Source organism: Bos javanicus, chromosome X (assembly GCF_032452875.1).
Source record: "Bos javanicus breed banteng chromosome X, ARS-OSU_banteng_1.0, whole genome shotgun sequence".
In the NCBI taxonomy this organism is placed as follows: Eukaryota; Metazoa; Chordata; class Mammalia; order Artiodactyla; family Bovidae; genus Bos; species Bos javanicus.
In genome coordinates this window covers 100,748,784-100,775,377 of record NC_083897.1, presented here as the reverse complement: position 1 = coordinate 100,775,377, position 26,594 = coordinate 100,748,784, and the positions used below count along the sequence as shown (strand labels likewise).

At 38.0% G+C, this 26,594-nt stretch overlaps 1 pseudogene; it reads right to left on the bottom strand.

Moving 5' to 3' along the window:
* Nucleotides 1–13,172: 13,172 nt before the first annotated feature.
* On the bottom strand, nt 13,173–25,560 carry LOC133242642 (tripartite motif-containing protein 60-like; annotated as a pseudogene).
* Nucleotides 25,561–26,594: the final 1,034 nt, after the last annotated feature.

Genomic DNA, 26,594 nt, shown 5'->3' with positions numbered 1-26,594 from the left:
AGGCCAATATTACTGATGTACATGGACACAAAAATTCTCAACACAATGCTAGCAAACAGGATCCAACAACTCATTAAAAGGATCATGTACCATAATCAAGTGGGACTTATCCCAGGGATTACAAGGATTCTTCAATATCTGTAAATCAGTGTTATACAAACTGAAGAATAAAAACCATATGATCATCTCAATAGATGCAGAAAAAGCTTTTGACAAAATTATACACCCATTTATTATAAAAAATCTCCAGAAAGTAGACATAAAATAAACATACCTCAGCCTAATAAAGGTGGTATACAACAAACTCACAGCAAATATCATTCTCAATGGTAAAAAACTGAAAGCATTTTCTCTAAGATCAGGAACAAAACAAGGGTATCTACTCTCACCACCATTATTCAATAGTTTTGGAAGTCTTAGCAATGATAATCAGAGAAGAAAATGAAATAAAAGGGGTCCAAATTGGAAAATAAAAGGTGAAACTGTCACTGTTTGCAGATGACATGATACTATACATAGAAAATCTGAAAGATGCCACTAGAAAAGTACTAGAGCTAATCACTGAATTTGGCAAAGTTGCAGGATACAAAATTAATTCACAGAAATCTCTTGCATTCTTATACACTAACAATGAAAAATAAGAAAATGAAATTAAGGAAACAATCCCATTTACCATTGCAATGAAATGAATACAATACCTAGGAATAAACCTCCCTAAAGAAGCAAAAGGCCTCTACTCAGAAAACATAACATACTGATGAAAGAAATCAAAGACAACACAAGCAGATGGAGAGATATACTATTTTCTTGAATTGGAAGAATCAATATTGTGAAAATGATTGTACTATTGAAAGTAATGTACTGATTGAGTGCAATCTCTATCAAATTACCAACGACATTTCCCCCAGAATTAGAACAAAAAATTTTGCAATTTGTATGGAAAGACAAAAGATCCTGAATAGCTAAAGCAATTGCAAGAAAGAAAAACAGAGCTGGAGAAATCAGGCTCCCTGACTTCAGACTAAACTACAAAGCTACAGTCATCAAGACAGTATGGTACTGGCACAAAAACAGAAATATATATCAAAGGAATAAGTTAGAAAGCCTAGATATAAACCCATCCACTATAATCACCTAATCTGTGATAAAGGAGGCAAGAATATACAATGGAGAAAATGCAATCTCTTTAATAAGTTGTGCTGGGAAAACTGGAGAGCTACACATAAAAGAATGAAATTAGAACACTCCCTAACACCATATATGAAAATAAACTGAAAATGGATTAAAGACCTGAATGTAAGGCTGGACAGTAGAAAATTCTTAGAAGAAAACATAGGCATAACACTTTTTGACATAAATCAAGCAAAATCTTTTTTGATCTAACTCTTAGAGTAATGAAAGTAAAAACAAAAATAAATGGGACCTTTTAATTAAACTTAAAAGTTTTATACAGCAAAGGAAACCGTAAGCAAAATGAAAATGCAACCACTGAAATGAGAGACTATATTTGCAAACAAAGCAACTGACAAGGGATTAATCTCCAAAATATACCACCACCTCATGCAACTCCATATCAAAAAAAAAAAAAAATCAAAAAGTGGGCAGAAGATCTAAATAGACATTTCCCCAAAGAACACATACTAATGACCAACAAACCCATGAAAAGATGTTCGAATAATACAAAGAGCTTCTTTATTATAGAAATGTAACTCAAAAATACAATAAAGTATCACCTCACACTGGTCAGAATGGTCATTATTTTTAAAAATTTACAAACAATAAATGACAGAGATAGTGTGGAGAAAAGGTGACCCTCTTACACTGCTGGTGGGAATGTAAATTGACACAGTTACTATGGAGAACAGTATGGAGATTCCATAAAAATACTAAGAATTACCATATGACCTAACAATCCCACTCCTGGGCATATACATGGAGAAAATCATAATTTGAAAGATATATGCGGGGACTTCCTTGGTGGTCCAGTAGCTAAGACTGTGACTTAATGCAATGGGCCTGGGTTCGATCCCTGGTCAGGGAACTAGATTCCACATGCTGCAGCTAAGAGTTTGCATGCTGCAACTCAAGATCCCTCATGCTGCAGTGAAGACCTGGCGTAGCCAAATAAGTTTTAAAAAATGATACATGCACCTCAATGTTCATTGCAGCACTGTTTACAATAGCCAGTCCATGGAAACAACCTAAACACCCATCAATAGAAGATGTGGTACATAAGAACAATGGAATATTACTCAGCCATAAAAAGGAATTAAATGCTGCAATTTGTAGAGATGCAGATGGACCCAGAGACTGTCATACAGACTGAAGTAAGGCAGAAAGACAAAACAAATATCATATAATATCACTTATATGTGTAATCTAGAATAATGATACAGATGAACTCATTTGCAAAGCAGAAATAAAGACACCGACATAGAGGACAAATGTACGGATACCAAAGGGGGAAGCGTGGGAAGCATTGGTAGATTGGGCTTGGCATATATACACTACTATGCATAAAGCAGATACTACTAAGAACCTACTGTGTAGCACTCTACTCAGTGCTCTGTGGTGACCTAAACTAGAAGGAAATCCAAAAAAAGAGGGCACTGATCACTTTGCTATATAGTAAAAACTAACATAACATTACAAAGCAACTATACTCTAATAAAAACTAATTAAAAAATAATACAAAGAGATTCTTTATACCCTTCACCTAGTTTCCTCCAAGGGCAACATTTTGCATAACTACAGTACAGTATCTCAACCAGGAAATTGCTGTTGATATAATCTACCTACCTTATTCAGATTTCACCAGTTTACATGCATTTCTATATGTGTGTGTACGTGTGTGTTTTGTTCAATGCAATTTTATTGCCTGTGTAGAATACTGTGATCACAGTCAAGATACAGAAGAGTTCCGTAAAAGGATCCCTCATATTGCACTTTTATAATCACATTCACCTTCCAACTACACCCACATCACCCCAAACACTGGCATCTACTAATCTGGTCTCTATATCTATAATTTTGTCTTTTCAAAACTATTATATATTAATAAATGGAATCATACAGGATATAACTTTTAGGGTTGCCTTTTTTCTCAGCATAATTTCCTTGAAACTCATTCAACTTATAGTAAATGTCATTCTTTTCTTTTTTATTCCATTCCATAGTTTGGATGTACCACATTCTGTTTATCCATTAATCAGTTGATGGACATTGGGTTGTTCCTAGTTTTGGGACTCTTATGACTAAAGATGCTATGGCTGTTTGTGAACAAGTCTTTGTGTGGAAATATATTTTTATTTCTTTGAGATAAATACCCAAGAATGCAATATTTAAGTTGTATAGTAAGCACATGTCTAGTTTTTAAATAAACTAGTATACTCTTTCACAGAGTGGATGTACTATTTTACATTCCCATTAGTAGTGTATAAGTGATCCAGTTTCTTTGCATGGTTGCCAACTTTTATATTATCACTATTTTTTAAGTTTTACCATTTTTTATAAATGCAGAGTGGTATGCTATACAATACTCCTCACAGAACAATTGTTTTGTGGCTACCCTGTAGACAGTGGGCTCAATTCCTCAACCAAAATTGCTTCAGATGTGGGGACTGATGATACCACACACAGTAGGAAGGTATGAAAAGAGGGAATTATTCATATAATGGGATTTTTTTTGTTTTTGGAGGAGAGCAGGTCAGATACCCCAAGCCAGTCTGGACTGGATTGAATGAAAGGAGGAGTAAGTGTCTTTTGATTTTATTTTGATTAGGGAGTGAGGCTAGGGTGATGATTCCCATGTGTGGGCAGGGATTTTCATAGTTTGACCTTTCCTGGAAGTGTCAAGGGAGGGAAGGCCTGGGATTTCTTATCAGCTTGCCCAGAGGCAGGGCAAAAGTGGAAAGAGGTTAGGTGGAATTTGAAAGCTGTCAGCAGTCAAATGTCAAAAATGGATTCAGACACTTTATTAAACTTGCTCTTGAAATGTTGTCAAAGATTAGCTGGGCATATTTGTGTGAGTTTATTTCTGGTTTCTCTCTTCTGTTCCATTGACCCACGTATCTAGTCATCTGCCAATAATACAGTGTCTTGATGGTTTTAACTATATAGTAAGCCTTAGCAAGGTGTAGAGTGGTTCTACTCACACTGTTCTTCCTCTTCAAGATTGTTTTAGCTATTATATGTTCTGTGCATTCCATATAAACTAAGAATATGCTTCTCTATGCCTACAAAAATCCCTGCTGGAACTTTGATAAATATGGCATTAATGTATACATCAGTTTAGGGAGAATTCACATTTTTAATATGTTGAGTCTTTCAACCCATGAACACAATAAATCATACCTTTTATTTAGTTCTTTGATGCCTTTCCTCAGCATTTTGCAATTTTCAGGATACAGATATTGTATATATTTTGTTAGATTTATACCTAAGTATTTCATTTTCATTGGAGTAATTATAAATGGAATTATATTTTAAATTTCACTTTCCACATATTTGTTGCTAGTATGTAAAATTGAGATTGATTTCAGTGTGTTGATATTGTATCCTGAGACTTCGATAAACTCACTTCTAAGAGTTTTTATTTTTGTCAATTCTTTGGAGTTTTCTACATAGACAACAAATCATCAAAAGGGAAGTTTTTTTTTTTCCTTTTCAATATGTATGCTTTTTATTCTTTTTTTATTGTGCTATTGTATTGGCTAAAACTTCCAGCACCGTGTTGAATAAGAGTAGTAAGAATGGACATCCTTGACTTGTTCCTAAATTATACAAGTGAAATGTTCAAAAAGACTAAATAAGTCAAACTAAAAACCTTAAAAACATTCAGGTAACTTATTAGAAGGCTGGAGATGAGAAATAGAGGACTGAGACACACAGGAAATAAAAATAAAGAATAAAGTGGATGTATAAGCCCTATACATACCAATAATTACCTTAAATGTAAATAGTCTAAATACGTCAATTGAAAAGCAAACTATCAGAGTGGATTAATAAACCTGTGATTCAGCTATATGTTGTCTACAAGCAACTCATTTCAAATACAGTGACATAAGTAAGTTGAAAGTAAAAAGATAGGATAAGGTGTGGCAAGCAAATATTAACAACAGCAGCAAAAAAGCAGGAGTAGATATATTAAATATCAGGTAAAATAGGTTTCAAAGCAAAGAATTATGTCATGTAGTAGTGTGCAAAATGCATGGACAGTGCACAGAGTTCTCACTTCACCATGTAGTTAAATGTGAAAGATGACAACTCTCTAGATGCAATGTAACAGATACCTCCTTTTCAAGGACAGGCTGCAGTTTCTTGTAAAACAAAGTTCTCTTTGACTCCATCAGTTAGAAATTACTATCCCTGACTGTGTGGATCACAATAAACTGTGGAAAATTCTTCAAGAGATGGGAATACCAGACCACCTGATCTGCCTCTTGAGAAATTTGTATGCAGGTCAGGAAGCAACAGTTAGAATTGGACATGGAACAACAGACTGGTTCCAAATAGGAAAAGGAGTATGTCAAGGCTGTATATTGTCACCCTGTTTATTTAACTTATATGCAGAGTACATCATGAGAAACACTGGACTGGAAGAAACACAAGTTGGAATCAAGATTGCTGGGAGAAATATCAATAACCTCAGATATGCAGATGACACCACCCTTATGGCAGAAAGTGAAGAGGAACTCAAAAGCCTCTTGATGAAAGTGAAAGTGGAGAGTGAAAAGTTGGCTTAAAGCTCAACATTCAGAAAACAAAGATCATGGCATCCGGTCCCACCACTTCATGGGAAATAGATGGGGAAACAGTGGAAACAGTGTCAGACTTTATTTTTATGGGCTCCAGAATCACTGCAGATAGTGACTGCAGCCATGAAATTAAAAGACACTTACTCCTTGGAAGGAAAGTTATGACCAACCTAGATAGCATATTCAAAAGCAGAGACATTACTTTGCCAACAAAGGTTCGTCTAGTCAAGGCTATGGTTTTTCCTGTGGTCATGTATGGATGTGAGAGTTGGACTGTGAAGAAGGCTGAGCGCCGAAGAATTGATGCTTTTGAACTGTGGTGTTGGAGAAGACTCTTGAGAGTCCCTTGGACTGCCAGGAGATCCAACCAGTCCATTCTAAAGGACATCAGCCCTGGGATTTCTTTGGAGGGAATGATGCTAAAGCTGAAACTCCAGTACTTTGGCCACCTCATGCGAAGAGTTGATTCATTGGAAAAGACCCTGATGCTGGGAGGGATTGGGGGCAGGAGGAGAAGGGGACGACAGAGGATGAGATGGCTGGATGGCATCACTGACTCGATGGACGTGAGTCTGAGTAAACTCTGGGAGTTGGTGATGGACAGGGAGGCCTGGCGTGCTGCGATTCATGGGGTCGCAAAGAGTCAGACACAACTGAGCGACTGATCTGATCTGATCTGATCCCTGGTCTCAGGTGGTGTATTTGATGCTGTTGTATCTGCAAGTTAGTTATGGTATCAGCCACTTGTGCTATTAAATTTGACAGGCCGCTAGCTCAAAGGGTCAGTAGAAAATGTGAGAAAGTATGTGTGTTAACTGTAAGTGAAATGCATGTGGGAAATGGAGTCTGAGCAGTCCTCCTATAGAGCATAGGGAAAACAGTCAAAAAGCTCCTGCTACTGTAGTTTTGCTGTTTCTGTGAAGGTGTAAATCTATAACCATTGCTTATTTTTCTGTTTCTTAATGCCTTTTTATTTTGCAAATAGACCTTCTCTACAGCAATACATTTTCAATGGCAGTGAGAAAACGAAAGTAAATGCTTTGTACATAATTAGTGAATTTTTATTTCTAAATTTTAAAAAAGCTGGTGAATGTAACCTGCTCAAAAATATTTGTCAGTATTTACCTTCCAACCAGAAGTCATAGTGCTATTACTGACCATATGAAAACCAGCAGACCCAAATCTGTTTTTAAAAATCACCATCTATTTCAAAAGTTAACTGTGGAAGGTGAATTTACATGCCATTCTGTGAAGCATGGCTTTTCTTTCTTTATTTTTTTTCCCATAATACTTAGTAGTCAACTCTTTTGTAACTATAGCCCTTGAGGGTGAGGTGGAGGAGATGTTGTTTAGTCGCTAAGTCATTCCCGACTCTTTGCAACCCTGTGGACTGTAGCCCACAGGCTCCTCTGTCCATTGGATTTCCCAGGCAAGAATATTTGAGTGGGCTGCTATTTCTTATGCCAAAGCATGACTTTTCAATTAGATCAAATGATGATTTCTCTGAATTAATTTCATTCATTTTCAATTCCATGTTTTCTGTGCAAATACACAGAGCAAAGTGATAACTGTTACTGGGTCACCTCCATTAGCTGAGAAAGATTTTTGCAAATTGTTACATGATGCCAGTTTTATATCAAGGACATTAGATGCTTCACACAGAAAATTGGTTAATTTCAGAAATGGCTTAATGTTTTCATCAAATTTATGCAAGCAAAGTATAGTTTTTGAAAGATTATTTTGATAAAGGTAAAACATCTGACTTTAATAATGCTCACTTACAAAATCAGTGTAAAAATCCAATATTGAAAATAAAATTAGTTTGTTACGATGATAATACAAATACTGACTTAGGTGGAAAATAATAATCATGACAAAAACTATGTTCTTACTAAATTAAGAAAACGATGGAGCAGAAACACACTTGAAACTGATTGTGGAGTATATATCACTGCATCTACACTGTGATATTCTACCAATTGAAACAGAAGCTATAGTTGTCATCATTTACAAATGTATTTACATATACATATACATGGGGCTTCCAAGGTGGTGCAGCTGTAAAGACTCTGCCTGCCAATGCAGGAGACACAGGAGACGTGGATTCACTACCTTGGTAGGGAAGATCCCCTGGAACCTGAGGAAATGGCAACCCACTGCAGTATTCTCGACTGGAAAATTCCATGAGCAGAGGAGCCTGGAGGGCTGTGGTCCACAAGGTCTCAAGAATCACACACAACTGAGAGACAGAGTACACATCCTGCTGCTGCTGCTGCTGCTAAGTCGTTTCAGCCGTGTCAGACTCTGTGCGACCCCATAGACGGCAGCCCACCAGGCTCCTCTGTCCATGGGATTTTCCAGGCAAGAACACTGGAGTGGGTTGCCATTTCCTTCTCCAATGCATGAAAGTGAAAAGTGAAAGTGAAGTCACTCAGTCGTGTCTGACTCTTAGCAACCCCATGGACTGCAGCCCACCAGGCTCCTCTGTCCATGGGATTTTCCAGACAAGAGTACTGGAGTGGGGTGCCATTGCCTTCTCCGAGAGTACACATATACATATACATATTTAGAATAGTTGAATTGTAAACTTTTGAGACAAATCTAATGGGGAACATGAAAAAAATTTAGCATGGCTGTATATGATTCTCTTTTTGCTTCTGGTCATGACTCAGATTGTTTAAAATTTTGAGCTTTTATGGAAGTATGCTGTTAATTAACTCAAGTGTCCTACAGAGTATTGACCATCATTGTGAAAAAGTCCTTTAAATTTAGATTGTATTTTGTTCAATCATTTAGAAATCTTTAACCAAAGTACTCAAGGAATGGAGTACCCAAAATTTCAGCTTTTGAAGCTCTTGAGCAAATTGAAATTATGAAAATAAAGCTTGTATATAGGAAGAAATTGAAATTCATTATTTAGCAGATTATATGATGAGAGCCCAAACTGCATACAAGATTTAATTTTGACATTCGACAACTGTACTTTGTAATATCTTGACTTGATGTTTCTTATTTTTACCTAAACCATATAATCTGTACTGTAATACTAGAATATACTTGAGAAAGCTTTGATTTTTCAGTGTTTAAATTTGGTGAATCATTCAAAAGAATCATAAATACAGAAAATTTATTTAATGAATTTTATCTTGTAAAAATATTTGTTGAAGCACTCTAAATGGAAGCAAAACACATTACCCTTCAAAATATTCCTCCATTTTTCAATAAAATAATTAAAATCAAGAATACTCTCTAATTAACAGGATTTGCTCTATCTTATAGATGTTGTAACATCTGTAAAGAGACTTTACAGATCTTTGTTGTCTTCTTAGTCAACAATATTATAATCTTCAGAAAAGAATAAATTGAAGTTATCCAAAATTTCAAGTTTATTGGCTATAGAGTACAACTTTGAGGAATATTGCATGCAATTTTACTAAGTCCTATTGAAAAAATATGTTTTCAGAAAAAATGTCAGTTAACATAGTATTAGAAATAGATATAGCTAATAAACTGATTAAAGTGCATGAATATGTACCAGGAATAACTATTTTCTTTATGGAATTTTAGTTTTGGAAAATCATTTTGAAAAGTCTTTTTTTCATGGAAATAAATTTATTTTTTAAAATAATTCCAATTTGGGAAATATTTTAAATATAAAATATATTATACCAATTTATACCAATGAAATTAGTCCAATTTGTTGGTCAATAAATACATATTTTAGAAAAACATGAAATTACAGCTCTTCAAATGTTTGATTCTTCAAAATATTTCATTTTAGAAATTAAAACACTTAAAACTATTCCTAGGAGGCTTCTCTTGTTACAGTCACCAGTAACCATCATGTTGTTAAAAACAATAGACATTTTAAAGTCCTCATCTTACTTGATATTTTCTTGTCAGTTTTTCACATTGTTGACTATTTCCCTCTTCTCACAATGCTCATTTTTCTTGGTTTCTCTGAGGTACACTACACTCTCTGGTACACACACTTCTCAGTCTCTTATGATGGGCTTTTTTTCATCCTTTTCATCATTAAAAGCTGAAATACATCAAGTCTTCATACTTAAGCCACATCTTTCATTCTAGGTGGTCCTCAAACTACCGTGACTTCAAGTAACATAAAAATATGTATCTCATATCAAGATCACTCTTTTGAATTTCAGACTTAATTATACTATTGCCTAGAAGAAAATGGCTTCCCAGGTGGCACAGTAGTAAAAAAATCAGCTCGCCAATGCAGGTTACACAAGAGATATAGGTTGGACCCTTGGGTTGGAACGATCCCCTAGAGTAGGAAATGGCAACCCTGCTATGGCATTCTTGCCTGGAAAATTTCATGGTCAGAGGAGCCTGGTGGGCTACAGTCCAGAGGATCACAGAAAGTCGGACACAACAAAGCACAGCATAGCACTAGAAGAAAAGCTTGTCAAATTATCTCTGTAAAGGGCTATGTATTAAATATTTTAAAATTGATCCAATTGGTTTCTGTCAAACTAATCAACTCTGTCATTGCAGTGCAAATGCAGCCATAGACAATATATAAATAAATGAGCCTGGTTGTGTTCCAGTAAAACTTTATTTTTTAGAAAAAGGAGTGAGCTATTCAACATGGTACTGGAAGTTCTAGCCAGAGTTATTTAGACAAGAAAAAGAAAAATCATCCAAATTAGTAAGAAAGAAGTAAAACTGTCTTTATTTGTAGATGACATAATTCTACATGTAGAAAATCCCAAAGAATCTATAAAAAAGCTACTAGAGATAATAAATTAATTCAGCAAAGTTACAAGTTACAAAATCAACACACATATACACACTGACAAGTTGTGTTTCTAAACACGGGCAATGAAAATTCTCATAAGGAAATTAAGAAAACAGTTTCATTTGTAATAGCATCCAAAAGTATAAAATACCTAGGAATAAATTTAACCAAGGAGAGGTAAGACTTGTACATTGACACTTAAAAAGCATTGCTGAAAGAAATTAAGGAAAATCTAAATAAATGGAAAGATATCTCGTGTTCATGGATTAGAAAATTTAATATTTTAAGATGTCAATACTATCCAAAGTGGTCTACAGATTCAACACAATTCCTATAAAAATTCCAGCTTTTCTTTGTGTAGAAATGGAAGAAATGGAAAAGTTGATTTTCAAATTCATATGGCATTCTAAGGGTCCCAAAATATCCAAAACAATCTTGAAAAAGTATCAAGTTATAAGACTCAACTTCCTGACTTCAAAACTTACTACAAAGCTACAGCACTCAAAACAAAATGGTACTGGCTTATGTATAGACATATAGAGCAATGGAACAGAGCTGAGATCCCAGAAATAAACCCTTACAAATATGGCCAATTGATTTTTGGCAAAGATGTCAAGTCCTTTGAATGGGGGAAGAAATTATCTCCAATAAATGGTGCCAGGAAAATCAGATTTCCCCATAAAAAAGAATGAATCTGGACTCCTGCCTCACATCATATACAAAAATTAACTGAAAATGATCAATGATCTAAATAAAAGAGCTAAAAATCCTAAAACTCTTAGAAGAATGCATAGGGGGAAAGATTTATGACCTTGGATTTGGCAATAGATTCTTAGATAAGACACCAAAAGCACAAACAAGAAAAGAAGAAACTGATCAATTGAGCTTCATCAAAATTGAAAACCTTTGTTTATTAAATGATACTCTTAAGAGAGGGTGAAGAGTACCTAAAAATGGTAGAAAATATTTGAAAATCATAGCCAATAAGAGTATAGTATTTTGAACATATTAAAAAGTTAAAACTCGTCCTCAAAAAGACAAACAACCCAGTTAAAAATGCATCAAAAATTTGAATAAAAAGCTCTGCAAAGAAGATCTACAAATCACCAATAAGTACATGAAAAGATACTCCTCAACATCCTTAGTCAATAAAGGAAATGTAAATAAAAGCCAGAAGTGAGATATAATTTCATACTCACTAGAATGGCTATAATGATTTATTTTTTGTTTTTAAAATTGAAATATAGTTGGTGTACAATATAACATAAGTTAAAAGTGTACATCATAGTGATTCAAAACGTTTAAAAGTTAAATTCCACTAATAGTTACTACAAAATACTAGCTATATTCCCTATGTTGCACAATATATCCTTGTAGCTTGTTTATTATATAATAGTTTGTATTTCTTAACCCCTGCTCCTGTCTTGTCCTCCACTTCCCCTTCCTCACTGGGAACCATCATAGTTTGTTCTTTATGTCTGTGAGCCTGCTTCTTTTTTGTTATATTCACTAGTTTATTTTTTAGATTCTACATATAAGTGATATCATACAGTATTTGTCCTTCTCTATCTGACTTATATCAAGTAACACAATACCCTCTGAGTCTATCCATGCTGTTGCAAATGGCAACATTTCATTCTTTTTTGTGGAGAATGGATATAATAATTTAAAAAACAAAAATAAAAAATGCTGGAGAGAATGTGGAGAAATTGGAACCCTTGTACTCTCAAGATTGGAGTGTAAAATAGTGCAGCCACTATGAAAACAGTTTGGTGGTTCCTCAGAAAGTTAATCATAGAATTACTATTTGACCCAGCAATTCCACGCTTAGGTATAATACCCAAAGGAATTGGAAACAGGGACTCAAACAGATACTTGTTTGCCAAAGTTATTACAGCATTACTCAGAATAGAAAAAAAGTGGAAACAACCTAAGTGTTTATCAACAGGTGAATGGATAAACAAAATGTGGTATGTACATAGGATGAAATATTATTCAGCCTTACAAAGGAATTGTTATTTTTTCCATTTAAAATAGTTTATTGGTTGTGTTAAATAAGATATTATTTATTTTCAAATATTTTATCTAAGAAATTCAAAACTATAAAGATAGTACCGATGATCCTATGTGTAGGGAAGCAAAGGAGACAGAGACACAAAGAACAGACTTTTGTACTCAGTGGGAGGAGAAGGTGGGATGATTTGAGAGAATAGCATTGAAACATATACATTACCATATATAAAATAGATAGCCAGTGGGAGTTTTATGTATGATGCAGGGCACCCAAAGCCAGTGCTCTGTGACAACCTGGAGGGATAGGGTGGGAGTGGGGTTTCAGGATGGGGGAGGCACATGTATACCTATGGCCAATTCATGTTGATATATGGAAAAAACCATCACAATATTGTAAAGTAATTATCCTGCAGTTAAAATAAAAAAGTAAATTAAACAAATAAAAATAAGGTCTTTATTAAAAAAAGAAATTCAAAACACTTGACACCTGATGCTGGTGACAACTTTACAATTGGCATTGCTACCCTATTTATATAGTTTCTGAAAACGAGGAAGAAAAATCCATCCTAATTTTCAGCAGCAGAAAATTTTAAAAATCCAGAATTATCAAGGCAAAATTTACTAACATTAGCCCTAAAAGCTGAAATAAAATCATGCCCCAGGTACTTCATCTTTCATAATCTGTTACTGAAGAGATTTTAAGAGAGTCAGGATCTGGTCTAGTATAGAAATAGGGCCAAATGGCTTCTAAAAGAATCATTAAAAGTATAGAGAAGAGTTCTATCATTCATATTATAAAATGGAAACCACACTCAACTAGGTCCAGAAATGTCACGGTCTTTGTAGACTGGGACCTGGGGACTGGAGTAGATGAGGAGAGGGACGCAGGGGACCCAAGTCTCGAGTGAAACAAGGGTGCTTTATTTGCAGAAATGCATGTTTATATATCTTCATACAAGACAGCTTTAGGCAGTAAAAAAAAATGAGCAAAAACAAAGCCAAGCAAATAACAATCTTTAAAGGGCCAGAAAGCATTCCATATCCTGAGTAAGACGGGCAAAACAGAATAGATTACCTTTAAGTAAAATTTTGGTCACTGAAGGGAGTCCCTGAAAGGAATCCAAGCAGGTGCCCTTTCTCATGATCTCAGTTCTGAGAACTGCATGCAGCTCTGCTTGTTCCTGTTTTCCAGGAACTGATAAGGAATAGAGAATCCTTGAGAAACGAAGAGAATAACATATTGGATCCCTTAAAGTTGAAAGTCCCGACACAGAAAAATGCCTATTTTGCTGGGTCTTATTACTGGCAGAAGCTGGCTGTCTTAGGATGCATTGCACCTTAAGTGCTGTCAACATATCTCCCAGCTGCCTGGACTCTATCTTGAACTAGCTGATTCCACCAGTTCCTAGGAAGACTATCTTAACACACACTCAATGTCCATTTAGTTTTGTTTTCCACTTCTACTTCCCAGTAATGCCTGCCATAATTAAATCTCTTAGAACCCAGGATAGCAGGGCAGAGATGAAATCTCCTTAAGTTATAACAAAGATTTTGTCTTTTTTCTTTCCCTGTTGCACACTTTTTCTATCCTCAGAGACAATAAGCCTAGGGTAAGCAATTTCAAGGTCTAGAATCACATCTACTCGTAATGGTTTGATAATTTTGCCCAGGCCAGAATATTGTGAGGAATACTGAATCCATATTTCTTTAATTGAAATGAGAAGGTGTCAGGGTATTTTAGGTTTTGATACCTGTAGTGGGATAGTCATAGCATGTATCAGGAATCCCAGTTCTGACTGCACAAACTTGCCCTCTCCCTCCCTCAGTAGATGTTTTAATGTGGAAACATGATCTGAAAATGTTATGGAGTTTTCATTTAGTGTTGTTAAAATATGCACCCCTTCATTTTGTACCTGCTTATATGCAGAGTACATCATGAGAAACGCTGGACTGGAAGAAACACAAGCTGGAATCAAGATTGCCGGGAGAAATATCAATAACCTCAGATATGCAGATGACACCACCCTTATGGCAGAAAGTGAAGAGGAACTCAAAAGCCTCTTGATGAAGGTGAAAGTGGAGAGTGAAAAAGTTGGCTTAAAGCTCAACATTCAGAAAACGAAGATCATGGCATCTGGCCCATCACTTCATGGGAAATAGATGGGCAAACAGTGGAAACAGTGTCAGACTTTATTTTTGGGCTCCAAAATCACAGCAGATGGTGACTGCAGCCATGAAATTAAAAGACGCTTACTCCTTGGAAGGAAAGTTATGACCAACCTAGATAGCATATTCAAAAGCAGAGACATTACTTTGCCAACAAAGGTTTGTCTAGTCAAGGCTATGGTTTTTCCAGTAGTCATGTATGGATGTGAGAGTTGGACTGTGAAGAAAGCTGAGTGTTGAAGTATTGATGCTTTTGAACTGTGGTGTTGGAGAAGACTCTTGAGAGTCCCTTGGACTGCAAGGAGATCCAACCAGTCCATTCTGAAGGAGATCAGCCCTGGGATTTCTTTGGAAGGACTGATGCTAAAGCTGAAACTCCAGTACTCTGGCCACCTCATGTGAAGAGTTGACTCATTGGAAAAGACTGATGCTGGGAGGGATTGGAGGCAAGAGGAGAAGGGGATGAGAGAGGATGAGATGGCTGGATGGCATCACGGACTCAATGGACGTGAGTCTGAGTGAACTCTGGGAGTTGGTGATGGACAGGGAGGCCTGGCGTGCTGCGATTCATGGGGTCGCAAAAAGTCGGACACGACTGAGCAACTCAACTGAACTGAACTGAATAGCCCCTTGCTTGTTCTATACAAATAGTTTAAATTGCTCAAATTCGGAATTTATTTCTTCTCTCCTATTCTCTACATTCTTTTCCAGTTCCACTTATTTGCTGGTTTGCAGAGTTATCACTTTTAAAATCCATTTTACATTGCTCTTGGAGGGCTCCATGCTACAACGGAATGAAGTTCTGATACCCACTACAACATGGGTGAACCTTGAAAATATTATGCTAAGTGAAATAAACCAGACACAAAAGGACAAATATTGCATGGTTCCAATTATTTGAAATATGTAGAATAGGCAAGTTTATGGAGATAGAAAGTAGATTAGAAGTTACCAGGGGCTGAGGGGAAAGTGGAATGGGGAGCTATTGTTTAATGGTTACAGAGTTTCTGTTGCTTCCCAGATGGCGCTAGTAGTAAAGAATCCACCTGCCAATGTAGGAGACCCAAGAGACTCAAGTTCGATCCCTGGGCTGTGAAGATTCTCTGGAGAAGAGCATGACAACCCAATTCAGTATTCATGAGAATACTGGAGAATCCTATGGACAGAGGAGCCTGGCAGTCTACAGTCCATAGGGTCGCAAGAGTTGGATACGACTGAAGCAACTTAGCACGCACAGAGTTTCTGCTGGGGTAAGGAAAAGGCTTTGGAAATAGAGAGTGGAAATGTTTGCATGACATAGTGAATGTAATTAATGCCAATAAATTGTATATTTAAAGATGGATAAAATGGTAAATGTTGTTACCTATATTTTATCACAATAAAATTATAATTTTTTAAAAAAAAACACACAGTGAGCCAAATTTGTCCTATAGGTCACCATTTTCCAACACCTGGCCAAGACAATATTTATACTTGAATATCTGACAAGAATCTCAAAACTGAATTTATGATTGTCCTACAGAAATCTATAGATTTCCAGCCTTTCCCATCTCAGTTAATGATGCCATTAACTGGTTGTTCATTTTAGAAACTTGAACGTTATCCTTTACATTTCCTTCTCCTTTAACTCTTATACCTAAGTCCTATTGATTCTATGCTGCTGCTGCTGTCACTTCAATCGTGTTCGACTCTTTGTGACCTCATGGACTGTCGCCTGCCTGGCTTCTCTGTCCATAGAACTCTCCAGGCAAGAATACTGGAGTGGGTAGCCATTCCCTTCTCCAAGGGATCATCCCAATCCAGGGACTGAACCCAGGCTTTCTGCATTGTTGGCAGATTCTTTACTATCTGAGCCACTAGGGAAGCTATTGACTCTATACTCCTACACATTTTCTAGATCCCTTCATTTCTTTCTGTCTCTACTTTACTATGCTAGACCAACTCACCATCATATCCCATCTGGACTCTTACAGTTGCCCCTATGCTAGTCACCCTGTTTCCTCTCTTGACCATCTCTTATTCATCAGTGGCAAAAACTGCCAGTTGTCTTCCAACATCCATTCCTTTTCTTCTAAAGTAATAGACTTCTTATCTGGGCATGGAGCCATCTAGGGGAAAAAAACTCACTTTCCCAAACTCCATTGAGCTGGATGTGGCCATTGGACTAAGTTCTTGCTAAAGAAACAAAATGGCAGTGACATATAGAATTTCCAGCTACCTTTCTTGCTGGTTGAGATCTGGCTTTGGTGCAGAACAAACTTGGACAATGCTGGTAAGGGCAATAATGTAGGGATGATAGAAGAAGAAGATAGATGGAGCCTGGGTTCCTAAAGATTTTTAGGAGCATCATCCAATTCCAGCTCCCACTTCACCTTACTTATGCCATTGTTATTGTGAGTCTGTGTTACACTTAGCCAAAAGTATAATCTAATGAAAGCACCATTTTCCACATGATAGCTAGAGTGATCATCTAAGAACACAAGTCTGGTCAAAACCATCCCTAATTTTATTTAAAACCCTTCTGTGGCTGCCCATCAATGAATGAGTGAATACCAAAATTCTTAACGTTGCCCACAAGACTGTGCAAACCAGCTCCTGCTTGTTTTTCTAGCTACCTTTTGCACCCTAAGGCTCCAAATCTCCAAGAATATTGTCTAAATTTTAGTTAAGTCTTTCCTGATCAAAGCATTTTTTAAATACATAAACCCCCTATATGTAACCTTCAAATTTTGAACTTTCAAAGATGTGAACATGGAGCTTAGTAATGAAGACCTGATGGAATTGGAGGCCCAGAGAAAGGACGAAGGGAGATAAGAGAAAGAAGAAGTAACCAAAGAACTGAAGGGATTCATGACACAAGAAATGACAAGGGGATTTTATATTTGAGGAGGCACTGTTAGTTTTTTTGTTGTTGTTTTTATTTTTAATAAGCGGTCCAGAGACAGAGAATAATAGGTTTTTAAAAAAATATTTGTATATTTATTTTTGGCTGTGCTGGGTCTTTGTTGCTGCCCACAGGCAGAGGCTATTCTCTAGTTGCAGTGTGTAGGCTTCTCATTGGTGGCACTAGTGGTAAAGAATCCACCTGCCTGAGTCAGAAAGATCCCCTGGAGAAGGGTATGGCAACCCACTCCAGTATTCTTGCCTGGAGAATGCCATAGACAGAGGAGCCAGGGGGGTTACAGTCCATGGGTCACACAGAGTCAAACACGACTGAAGCAACTTAGCATGTAGGCTTCTCATTGCAGCAGCTTCTCTTGTTGCCTTGTGGGCTCTTGTGGGCTCCAGGGCATGGGCTTCAGTAGTTGCAGCACACAGGCTCAGTAGTTGTGGTGCTAGGGCTTAGTTGACCCATGTGGCATGTGGAATCTTCCCGGACCAGGGATTGAACCCATGTTCTCTGCATTGGAAGGTGAATTCTTAACCACTGGACCACCAGGGAAGTCCAGCACAGTTAGTTTTTGAGGCACAGGTCTTGAATGCAGAATGGTACATGAAGGTTACAGCAGCTGTTTAGATAAAATCCAGTGCTCCTATGATGAGAAAAAAAAAAAATAAAGCTACTACCCAGACATCAGTGGATCATTTTTTTCAAGAGGGTAGATAGAACTGAATTCAGCAAGGAAACAGAATCTGTGTCATCAGGGTCAGGCATGAGTGAAATTGTAGCTTACACTCCATCTCATGTTGTTGACCATCCTTCAGCTCACCATTTCCCACCTCCTCTCCCTTCTCCAGTCAGTAACTCTTCTTGCCTGTTCATTAGATGCCAGCCCCTGTGTGCTAGCCACTGTACCATACTACTGTACTTTTCAAGGTACTGAAAGGTTGTTGCTGGACCACGAAAGACACCGGGATTCTTGGCCTCCAGAGGAGAAGAATTCAATCTGGGGCCAAAGATGAGGCTTGGCTGCTCAGAGCTTTTGTGTAATAAAGTTTTATGAAAGTATAAAAGGGATAGAGAAAGTTTCTGACGCAGACATCAGAAGGGGGCAGAAAGAGTACCCCCTTGCTAGTGTTAGCAATGGAGTTATATACCGTTTAATTAGTTATTCAGTTTCAGTTCAGTCGCTGAGTCCTGTTTGACTCTTTGCATTACAATGAATCAAAAGAATGTCTGGAGGTTGTAAAGATCTTACTAGACCCACTCCCATAATTTACATTTTAAGATAACAGAATTAGCCAGAAGGTTTTCAGGAAGGAGAAACTGTCCCCAAGCAGGATACATTGTTGTTATATAATCCTTAGTACAGAGTTTAAACTTAGTTGTTTGTTGTATAATCATCAGTTCCAGGCTTAAAGATAAAAACGTTTTATGTGACTAAGACTAAGGAATGTAAAGGAAAAAAAGTTTGTCCTTTCTTCTTCCTGGAGTATTCCAGACCCCTCTCTCCTTGGGGATCCCGGGACATCTGATCAACCTGCCTAGGGGTTGACTCAGTACTGTATTGTAAGATTAAAAATGTTTTATTTTTTGTGTTTAGGTTTGCTTGTTTTTTATGTATTATTTGTGTGAAAAGTTTTATAAACTTATTATAGTACAGTACCATATAGCCAATTGTGTTAGCTGGGTACCTAGGCTAACTTTGTTGAACAAATTGGACTTATGAACACGCTCTCGGAGCAGAACTCGTTCTTTTGTAGGTGACACTGTATTGTTTTCTTTATATAGAATGCTCTTTCTCAGGATTTCCCTGGTGATCCAGTGGCTAAGACTCTGAGCTCCCAATGCAGGGATCCTGGGTTCAATCCCTGGTCAGGGAACTAGATCCCACATGCTGTAATTACCAGTTCACATGCTGCCAGTAAAGATCCCTTATACTGCAACTTAAAAAAAAAAATTACCCACATACTGCAACGAAGATGGTATGTGCTGCAACTGAGATCTGGCACAACCAAATAAATAAATAAACATTAAAAAAAAATAATGCTCTTTCTCTCTTTTTCTGCCTGAATCACTCCTATTCACCTATCAGTTCAGTTCAGTTACTCAGTTGTGTCCGACTCCTTGCGATCCCATGAATCGCAACACACCAGGCCTCCCTGTCCATCGCCAACTCCCGGAGTTCACTCAGACTCACGTCCATCGAGTCAGTGATGCCATCCAGCCATCTCATCGTCTGTTGTCCCGTTCTCCTCCTGCCCCCAATCCCTCCCAGCATCAGAGTCTTTTCCAATGAGTCAACTCTTCACATGAGGTGGCCACAGTACTGGAGTTTCAGCTTTAGCATCACTCCTTCCAAAGAAATCCCAGGGCTGATCTGCTTCAGCATGGACTGGTTGGATCTCCTTGCAGTCCAAGGGACTCTCAAGAGTCTTCTCCAACACCACAGTTCAAAAGCATCAAGTCTTTGGCGCTCAGCCTTCTTCACAGTCCAACTCTCACATCCACACATGACCCCTGGAAAAACCATAGCCTTGACTAGACGGACCTTTGTTGGCAAAGTAATGTCTCTGCTTTTGAATATGCTATCTAGGTTGGATGGGAATACCAGAACACCTGATCTGCCTCTTGAGAAACCTGTATGCAGGTCAGGAAGCAACAGTTAGAACTGGACATGGAACAACATACTGGTTCCAAATAGGAAAAGGAGTTCATCAAGGCTGTATATTGTCACCCTGCTTATTTAACTTATATGCAGAGTACATCGTGAGAAACCCTGGACTGGAAGAAACACAAGCTGGAATCAAGATTGCCGGGACAAATATCAATAACCTCAGATATGCAGATGACACCACCCTTATGGCAGAAAGTGAAGAGGAACTCAAAAGCCTCTTGATGAAGGTGAAAGTGGAGAGTGAAAAAGTTGGCTTAAAGCTCAACATTCAGAAAACGAAGATCATGGCATCCAGTCCCATCACTTCATGGGAAATAGATGGGGAAACAGTGGAAACAGTGTCAGACTTTATTTTTCTGGGCTCCAAAATCACTGCAGATGGTGACTGCAGCCATGAAATTAAAAGACGCTTACTCCTTGGAAGGAAAGTTATGACCAACCTAGATAGCATATTCAAAAGCAGAGACATTACTTTGCCAACAAAGGTTTGTCTAGTCAAGGCTATGGTTTTTCCTGTGGTCATGTATGGATGTGAGAGTTGGACTGTGAAGAAAGCTGAGTGTTGAAGAATTGATGCTTTTGAACTGTGGTGTTGGAGAAGACTCTTGAGAGTCCCTTGGACTGCAAGGAGATCCAACCAGTCCATTGTGAAGGAGATCAGCCCTGGGATTTCATTGGAAGGAATGATGCTAAAGCTGAAACTCCAGTACTCTGGCCACCTCATGTGAAGAGTTGACTCATTGGAAAAGACTCTGATGCTGGGAGGGATTGGGGGCAGGAGGAGAAGGGGACGACAGAGGATGAGATGGCTGGATGGCATCACTGACTCGATGGACGTGAGTCTGAGTGAACTCCGGGAGTTGGTGATGGACAGGGAGGCCTGGAGTGCTGCGATTCATGGGGTCGAAAAGAGTCGGACACGACTGAGCGACTGATCTGATCTGATCTGATCTAGGTTGGTCATAACTTTCCTTCCAAGGAGTAAGCCTCTTTTAATTTCATGGCTGCAGTCACCATCTGCAGTGATTTTGGAGCCCAGAAAAATAAAGTCTGATACTGTTTCCACTGTTTCCCCATCTATTTCCCATGAAGTGGTGGGACCAGATGCCATGATCTTCGTTTTCTGAATGTTGAGCTTTAAGCCAACTTTTTCACTCTCCACTTTCACTTTTATCAAGAGGCTTTTGAGTTCCTCTTCACTTTCTGCCATAAGGGTGGTGTCATCTGCCTATCTGAGGTTATTGATATATCTCTCGGCAATCTTGATTCCAGCTTGTGCTTCTTCCAGTCCAGCGTTTCTCATGATGTACTCTGCGTATAAGTTAAATAAGCAGGGTGACAATATACAGCCTTGACGTACTCCTTTTTCAATTTGGAACCAGTCTTTGTTCCATGTCCAATTCTAACTGTTGCTTCCTGACCTGCATACAAATTTCTCAAGAGGCAGATCAGGTGGTCTGGTATTCCCATCTCTTGAAGAATTTCCCACAGTTTATTGTGATACACACAGTCAAAAGCTTTGGCATAGTCAATAAAGCAGAAATAGATGTTTTTCTGGAACTCTCTTGCTTTTTCCATGATCCAGCGGATGTTGGTAATTTGATCTCTGGTCCCTCTGCCTTTTCTAAAACCAGCTTGAACATCAGGAAGTTCACAGTTTACATATTGCTGAAGCCTGGCTTGGAGAATTTTGAGCATTACTTTACTAGCATGTGAGATGAGTGCAATTGTGCGGTAGTTTGAGCATTCTTTGGCATTGCCTTTCTTTGGGATTGGAATAAAAACTGAACTTTTCCAGTCCTGTGGCCACTGGTGAGTTTTCCAAATTTGTTGGCATATTGAGTGCATCACTTCTACAGCATCATCTTTCAGGATTTGAAATAGCTCAACTGGACTCCATCACCTCCACTAGCTTTGTTCGTAGTGATGCTTTCTAAGGCCCACTTGATTTCACATTCCAGTATGTCTGGCTCTAGGTCAGTGATCACACCATTGTGATTATCTGGGTTGTGAAGATCTTTTTGTACAGTTCTTCTGTGTATTCTTGCCACCTCTTCTTAATATCTTCTGCTTCTGTTAGGTCCATACCATTTCTGTCTTTTATCAAGCCCATCTTTGCATGAAATGTCCCCTTGGTATCACTAATTTTCTTGAAGAGATCTCTAGTCTTTCCCATTCTGTTGTTTTCGTCTATTTCTTTGCATTGATCGCTGAAGAAGGCTTTCTTATCTCTTCTTGCTATTCTTTGGAACTCTGTATTCAGATGCTTATATCTTTCCTTTTCTGCCCGTGGGGCAACCCAAGATGGACGTGTCATGGTGGAGAGATCTCACAGAATGTGGTCTACTGGAGAAGGGAATGGCAAACCACTTCAGTATTCATCTGTCAAGTTTCAGATAAAACATCATTTCCTTAAGAAAGCCTTGATCACTCCCCACCCTGCACCATTCTTCCAAACTAGGTAAAGGCTTTCCTTGTTTTATCTGCTCAAAATACTTCTCCCCATTTTTGTTAATATTTGTCTCAATTACAGTTAACAGTAATTCAAATAATCCCATACTATATTTTCAGCTTTATGAGTCCATCTTATTCACTCCAGCACCTGGCACAGTATCTGGCACATAGTAAGCAACTCAGTGTAGTACATGTTTTTAGTAGACACAAAATTGATAGTGAGGGCAGTTCCCTGGTAGCTCAGTTGGTAAAGAATCTGCCTGCAGTGCAAGAGACTGGGGTTTGATCCCTGGAAAAGGAAATAGCAACCCATTCCAGTATTCTTGCCTGGAAAATCCTATGTACAAAGCAGCCTGGCAGGCTACAGTCCATGGGGTAGCAAAGAGTTGGACACAACTAAGTGACTGAGCACACACGCAAATAGATAGTACTAATTATTATTACTGGAGCAAAGGGAGAAGGAAATTGCAACCCATTCCAGTATTCCTGCATGGAGAATTCCATAGACAGAGGAGCCTGGTAGGCTACAGTCCATGGGGTCACAAAGAGTTGGACACGACTGAAGTAACTTAGCACAAGGACTACTTTTACCTTGATTAAAGCTACCTCTTGAAACAAATGGCTTCCTGACAACTTTTAAAAGAACCTGAATTCAAGACTACTGAAAATTAAAAAGAGGTATGTTATTTGTCTTTGATCAAGAAGTTAAAATTGATTTTTACTTGCCATTTGTCAAACTTGTGAGATATTTTAGCATAAAGTAAATTTTATAGTTTAAAGTGATTAGTGGCTATCTTCCATAAAGTATGTAATGTGAAATGAACAGAAGGAAAAAAGGAAATAGATAGGTTTAAAGTAAAAGAATGCAAAGCATAAAAGGCATATATTATTTGGGAGTCATAGGGAGGAAATTGCTTTAATTTAAGATATTTAGTGCCCAGCCATTATTCTGGGGGTTAGATTACCTACTACATTCCTTCCTTAAATTAATGTCTAAGTATATCACTGACTCAATGGACGTGAGTTTGAGTGAACTCCCGGAGTTCATGATGGACAGGGAGGCCTGGCGTGCTGCAATTCATGGGGTCACAAAGAGTTGGACATGACTGAGAGACTGAACTGAACTCAAGTATATACATACACATATACATATACATATACATATACATATATATATTGGAGAAGGAAATGGCAACCCACTCCAGTGTTCTTGCCTGGAGAATCCCAGGGATGGGGGAGCCTGGTGGGCTGCCATCTCTGGGGTCGCACAGAGTCGGACACGACTGAAGCAACTTAGCAGCAGCAGCACATATATATAATATGCATGTATATATACATACATGCATACAGGTATTATACATCTGTTTGCCTGGACAATTAGTCTACATATATTGCTACTGAATAAATTCATGGTAGAAATAAACTTTAATAATGAAAACTTAACATACAAACAAATAAAAATCTTGATGAATATCCACATTATACCAGTGAAACACCAGTGCAGTACTGAGATACCTGCATGTAATGACTACAGATAAACATTAAAGGAATGTTCTTCAAAGGAAGAAACAAGTAACATCATAAACTACACTTATATTTAAGCTTTTCCTCCCAGGGATTTTACTTTTCTACAATCATTGCCTTCAACCATGCTCTACTGAGTATCTTTTGCATCCGTTAATGATACCTTGGGTGAATTCCAAAGCTTTCTTGTTTCTTCTGATTGCTAAAACTCAGTTCAATCTAGTTAATGTTATGCATGGTGGAGTGTTGAGGAGTAATGCATACTGATGTTTGCTGCTTACTCTGAATTACATCCAACAAATAAGATAAATTGATAAATGATACAGGGATAAATAGAAGGTTAGACATGAGATGAAGCAAACATAGCATCAAGGTGGTGAGTATATGGGTGTTTAATGTGTCATTCTCTCAGTTTTTCTGTTTGTTTAAAAATATTCAAAATAAAGTGTTAGGAAAAAAGGCCCTTTCCTCCACCTCTCCCCCACCTCTCCCCCAAACCCCCATTTATTCTCAATTTAAAACATCAACTTCAAACTCAATTTAAGTACTATCTCTTTCCTTCTCCCAGGGGCAGTTGACCCAGGGAACTGTGACTTAATGAACTTTTGAGATGTGGGGAGCAAGTGAACCCAGAAGTTCCTGCCTGGAAGATTTCAAAATAGGCCTGGTGGGTTCCATTACCCTTGTAGTCAAGTTATGGTTAAGTAGTCAAATATGGAATTCATAGTGAAAGGGGACAGGCCCCACAGTCCATTCTTGGCTCAAAGTGAAATGGGAAGCAAGTGGAACTGTAGACCTGACCATGCCAAGCCTCTGGAAGGCTGGGCTCTTGATTTAAAATGGGAAATAATGCTGAAGGGATTAAACCCACCTGCACCCATACATCAGAAACACTCCATCAAAAATCCAACCTCAAATAAAAATACAGTCCTATCAAAAAATAAAATTCCAGGGACATAATCCTTTGGCTAGTTTCTCTTTACCTTCTCTGATGAACATGATTTTCTTCTTTTCTATTATTCTATTTTCCATATGAAAAAACAGAGTTCTGGAATTTGAAATGTATACTGATTGAATAACACATTTAAGGTTATTTTCCAAGACTGGCCCTTTCAATATGATGAAGTAGGGAAGTGTCTTGGAGGGGTAAGTCTTGAGCTTCTTTTCTTTTGTCTGGAGTCAATGTGCACCTCTGCCCTTTTCTACAAACTTACCTCACTTCTCCTGCCTTTAAAGTGGAATGTGCTCTGCCCTCTCTCTTTAGGCTGATCTTCCCCAAACGCTGGCCCTCTGTTGCCCCTCTTCCTCCTATGCCCAGCATCCTCATCCTTGCGTTTCCTGTCTGGCGATGTCCCTTAGGGAACCAGCCAACTGGTCAGGGTCTTCACGGTACAGTACTAGTGAATGGGCTTTTACTCTACTGCACTGTCGCTTTACAGGGACCTTCAGTGCAAGGTGGTACTGATGGCGATTGTCACACTTCTTGCCACAGTCCCTAATGGTCTGTAAAACAGTCATTAAAATTTAGTGAATATGTCATTGTGAAGGTTCACTTTGTGTCAATTTGGCTAGACAATGGTGCTCAGTTGTTTGATCAAACATTCATCTAAATGTAGCTGTGAAGGTATTTCGTAGCTGTGATTAACATTTCTAATCAGTTGACTTTAAGTAAAGGAAGTTACCCTTGATAATGTAGGTGGGCCTCATCCAATCAGTTGAAGGTCTTAAGGGCAACACTGAGGTTTCCTAAAGAAGAAACAATTCTGCCTCAAGACTGGAACATAGAAACCCTGCCAGAATTTCCAGTCTGTTGGCCTTCTGTATAGATTTCAGACTTGCCAACTCCCACAATTGTATGAACCAATTAAATATTTTCCTGTCTCCCTTTTCCTTTTTCTCAATAATGCTTTTAGAGTAGTGAAGTATATGGCTGGATTTAGAGTTGAACAAATCTTGTGAGACTACTGTTAACCCAAGTTACAGGAGACTGACACACAGATTAGAATGCCGGTATGTAATTTATAATGAGAATTCTGAGGATTGGTTTTTTCTGCTGGTAAATGAATTCTGTCTGGATGGAAGCTCCTGAAGAAACCCTTATGTGAAAAGAAGGCTGCTCCTAGGCAAGGAAACAGAGAGAGGGGAGGTGGCAAGATGATTTTAATAACTGCTATCATCAGATTTGGTAGCTAGATGCAACCATCTTCATCACAGGTATATAACAGCTATGGGGTCTAGTTGGCTATGTTCGTAGGACAGGGCACCTTTTCTCTCTCAACACTGTTGAATGGACATTGCCAACTTCGACCCTGACTTATCTTTTTTGGTTCTGTGTTTACATGATGACTATCTGTTTCTGTA